Genomic DNA, 4,967 nt, shown 5'->3' with positions numbered 1-4,967 from the left:
CTGACTCACTAAGCAACCCCATCCAAGTCACATCATTTCGAGGTGTTTGTTTCAGTTTTGTTTTTTTTTTCATCTGTAAAACTGGGGCTATTAATCATGATCTCCCTGGGTGTTTTAAGAATTAATTACTTGGTGTAAAGCATTTTGATATTCTTGGATTAAAATTAACTGTAATTAGCTTTAAAATGGCAGAACCTAATGTATAAACAATTTGCCTTTATGAATTACATGACTCTGAAAATAGTTGTTTGTATGTGTTCTTTTCTTTGGGGGAGGGAGCTGGTTATAATGATACCTTATGGGTGCTCTGAACTGTCCTCCAGGGAGATCAGGGAGATCAAAGAGCACTTTCCAGACATTCATTTAACTCCACAATATTCCTGCAAAGTAGCAAGCAGTTACCTGCCACTCCATTTCATAGATGAGAAAACTGAGGCAAAACAATTTGCCCACATTAGTGACAAACTCAGGAAGGTCATCTAGGTCATCAGTCTACAGTTCAGTGGGTTTTTTTTCCTGAGTCCCTGTTGACTCTTGTTGGTTTATTTGAGGACAGTGTAGCCCAGAATTAGTATGCTGATGATACAGAGATAGAAGAACCATGGTAACCTGAAAATGAGCAATGAAATGATTTTCTTTGTAGATCCTCCATTCTTCTATTTTATAAAGTAAAGGTAACGTATCCTTTGCCAGATTCTTTCAACATTAGCAAGGATAATAATGTTGAGCTCATATGCAGAGATCCACAAAAGATCACAATTACAGATGGTAATTAATTTTCCTAATCAACGGAAGACATCCAAGCTCTGAAAGGTTAAGTGATTTGCCCAAGGTCACACGGCTAGTAGGAGGCCAGCTGAGAGTAGAACCAATAAGTCCTGCTAGTCTCTTCTAAGCACAGTTCTGATGGCCTAATTATTAGATTACACTGTGCCATAAAAGTAGCCTTTTAAAGCTCTTAATTCATGTCAGCCAGTTGCTTTCTTGGGTTAATCAGCAATAAAAAACCAGCCCCAAATTATTCATGATGCTGTTATGTGCTGGACCGGCTATGTATATTACCTTTATTATTACCTCTTCTTTTGACTCTATGAAGATCATCTCCCAGTCCCAGAGCCTAAGGCAGAACAGGAACGAGCTCCAATCTGAGACTGCCTTTCTGCCTCATTTCTCCCATGGAATGAACAATGACACATTTAATCATCCTTGATTATGGGATCTTGTCAGGCTTTCCTTTCAGAAAGTGCCAGTCGACCTTGGATTCCATCTCTTATGGACAACCGAAACTGACAAAGATGTGAAATCTCCTGAGTCTAAGCCCAACATGCTAAGCTACATATTGATGGATAAATTAACCTATAAACTAAGGTGCATTATTGTCCTCACTTTGTGGGGAGACCATACCTAAGCTCGTTGTGGGCAGGGAATGTATCTGTTTATTGTTATACTGTATTCTCTTACTTAGTACAGTGCTCAGCTTACAGCAAGCACTCAATAAATATGATAAACTGGCTGACTGGGCCTACTCAGGTGCCTGTCATCATGTGTCTGACCTTAAGAAGAGAGCCTACATGCTTCAGTACCTCTCTCATCCTTTTCAGCTCTTTCCTGAGCGGAGATCTCTTACTTGCTTTCAAAATCTACCCCCTCCCCCTACTCCTCAGACTCCATCCATTCGCACCTTCTGAATGCCCTTACACCTGTTCTTCTTCCCTCTGGGATTGCTGTCTTCAACTGCTCATTCTCCAGTGGTTCCTCTCCTCTGCTTTCAAAAATATCCACATCTCCCCGCCATAAAAAAACTTCTCTGAACCCCACTGCACCATTCAGCCTGCTCCCTGCTCCCATTCCTGTCCAAACGCCTCGAATGAGTTGCATAACCAGCCACCTCCACCTCCCTCCTTGACCCTCTACAATATGATTTTTATCTCCTCCACTCCACTGAGACCCTCAAAGGTCACCAACGACTTCCTTCTGGTTAAGTCTAATGGAATCAACTCTTTTTTAATCCTTCTTGACTTCTCCGCTGCCCAAAGACACTGTGGACCACTTCCTTCTGAAACACTCTCTGGTTCTCCTATCTCTTCCTTTCTGAGTCTCTTTTGCCAACTCTGCCTCTACCTTCCCTCCCCAAAATGTGGGTATCATTTGAGGCACTGCTCTGAGTCCCCTTCTCTTCTTAATTTACATTCATTCCCTCAGGGAGTTTATCTGCTCCCGCAACAGCTTCATCTACTACCTCTGTTTGGATGACTCCCAAATTTATCTCACTGGTCCCGATCGCTCTCCTTCTCTGCAGTCTCTCCTTTCCTTCTACCTCCAGGACATCTCCAATTCAATATGTGCCAAACCAAAATCCTCATCTTCCCTCTCAAATCCTCTCCTCCAAATAACTTTTCTATCACAGTGGAGAATACCACCATCCTCCCTGCATCTCAAGCTCATAACCTTGGCACTGTGTTTAACTCTTACATCTCTTTCAATTCATATATTCAGTTTGTCTCCAAATCCTGACAAGTCTTCCTCCAAAACATTTCCAGGATGTTTTTTCTTTATAGTATTTGTTAAGTGCTTGCTATGTGTCAAGCGTTGTTCTGTGCACTGGTGTAGATACTCGTTAAACAGGTTGGACATAGCCCCTGTCTCACATGGGTCTCACAGCCTAAGTAAGAGGGAGAACAGGTACTGAATCATCACCTACAGTTGAAGAAACTGAGGCACAGAGAAATTAAGTGGCTTTCCCAAGGTCACATAGAAGACAATTGGCAGAGCTGGGATTAGAACCCAGGTCCTCTGTCTTCCAGGCCTGTGCTCTTTCTAGTAGGCCATGCTGCTTCTCCTTCCATATGGTTGCCATGCCTGTTCCAGTCACAGGTAATATTCTAACTTGACTACTGCATCAGCTTCCTTGCTGATCTCCCTATCTCCATTATCTCCTCTTTTTATTCCGTTGACCAGCTCATTTTTGTAAAACATCCTTCTTCATGGGTCTCCCCACTCCTCAAATACTTCCAGTGGTTGCTCATTCCTCTCCACACTCAAGCAGAAACTGCTGACCACTGGTTTTAAGGCACTCAATTAGCTCTCTCCCTCCTACTCATCCACTGTCTCCTTCTGCTCCACCCCAGCCCACACTCCTCATTCCTCTCAAGCAAACCCTCATTCTTGTCCCTCCTGCTTCTGAACCCTTGCTCACAGACCTCCCCCTACCTGAAACTCCCTCCCCCTTCAAATCTAATAGACAACATCCTCTCCCCGGTGCTGAAAGTCCTTCTGAAATTACATCTCCTTAAGGAATTCTTCCCTGACTGATCTCTAATCTCCCCACTTCACATCCTCCCAACTTTCACTTCAGCTCTATTGGGTTACCTAAGCCCTTAAGTAATAATAACCCCAAGTACAAATATGTAGACATCTTATATATTCTTACCATTTCCTCTTACCTGTAATTGATTTACGTCTCTCTCTCTTGCTAGGTTGTAAGCTCCTCATGGGTAGGAATCATAATGGCAGGTTTTTTTAATGGCATTTATTAAGCACTTACTATGTGCAAAGCACTGTTCTAAGCACTGGGGAGGTTACAAGGTGATCAGGTTGTCCCATGTGGGGCTCACAGTCTTAATCCCCATTTTACAGATGAGGTAACTGAAGCACAGAGAAGTGAAGTGACTTGCCCAAAGTCACACAGCTGACAATTGGCGGAGCCGGGATTTGAACCCATGACCTCTGACTCCAAAGCCTGGGCTCTTTCCACTGAGCCATGCTGCTTCTCTATTCTATTCTATTATACTCTCCTAAGCACTTAGTACACAGTGCTCTGGACACAGTAGCTGTTCAATAAATAGTCTTGTCTTATGACGTCAAATCGTCTCCGACCCATAGCGATGCCATGGACACATCTCTCCCAGAACTCCCCGCCTCCACCCGCAATTGTTCTGGTAGTGTATCCACAGAGCTTTCTTGGTAAAAATATGGAAGTGGTTTACCATTGCCTCCTTCTGTGCAGTAAACTTGAGCCTCCGCCCTCAACTCTCTCCCAAGCCTCCGTTGCCCAGCACAGGTGAGTTTGTAGCAGATCATCTTCCACTCGCTAGTCACTGGCCAAGCTAGGAATGGAATGGATATGCCTCTGCTTGACTCTCCCACCCATAGTCGAGACTGGTAGAGTACTGGAAACTCTCCAGGTGCGACCCTGGGGGGGGCAATAAATAGCATGGATGAATTAATTGAAGAGATGAGTGTTTTTCCTCATGTCCCATTTCCTGGGTTTAACTGATAATGGGTTATGTGGTCTGACTTTATAAATGGCCTAGAACATTTGAAGGAAGGCTTATCCATAAGAAAAACCATACAACAGTAGCATCCTTTGTGCCCTAGTTATTGGTATTATCATGATTAGCAAGTCACGATAAAGTTGCACAAAAAAGAGCATCATATACTCTCACAGAAAAAGAATAATGTCTGTTTCATCCTCATTTGGGATCAAATGGGATTGACGAGTATGTAATGGAGGTGAGACAGAAATAGTGAAAAGAATGAGTTGGGGAATTCTGAGAGTGATGTGCTTCAAAAGTGTGTCTGACAAAAAAAACCCTGCAAGAACAGTGATTGAGGGACACTTGACTTGTGCTTACAAAAGATAGTAGGAGCTTGCAGGACCCAAGAAGCCACAAGCACTCAAGGTCAGCCACTGTCTGGGCAAAACAAATAAAACAAAGTATATACCCAACTGTGTTTGAGTTCGTGCATACAGGTTCAAACTGTGTCAAAGTTTGCCAAAGGAGCGGGAGAGCAGTCAGTGACAAAACCCTGAGTACACTGGAGGAATATTTTGATGGAAAGTCACCTGATGCCATCTGTACTCCTTCCCTTCCATGCAATTTTCTAGTGCAGTCTGAAGTACAGCACCTCAACAACATGATAGCCTTCCTGATTGAATTTACGCCCTTCACATGTGCTACTCAAGT

General features: G+C 43.3%; 1 non-coding gene across 1 annotated transcript; it reads right to left on the bottom strand.

Moving 5' to 3' along the window:
* Positions 1-4,064: 4,064 nt before the first annotated feature.
* Positions 4,065-4,202, bottom strand: LOC119948248. Its single transcript, XR_005456657.1, has one exon. It is a non-coding gene; the product is annotated as a small nucleolar RNA SNORA7 (small nucleolar RNA).
* Positions 4,203-4,967: the final 765 nt, after the last annotated feature.

Source organism: Tachyglossus aculeatus, chromosome X4 (genome assembly GCF_015852505.1).
Source record: "Tachyglossus aculeatus isolate mTacAcu1 chromosome X4, mTacAcu1.pri, whole genome shotgun sequence".
Lineage (NCBI taxonomy): Eukaryota > Metazoa > Chordata > Mammalia > Monotremata > Tachyglossidae > Tachyglossus > Tachyglossus aculeatus.
Note: the sequence above shows the minus strand (reverse complement) of the source record. Positions and strands in the feature narration are given on the sequence as shown.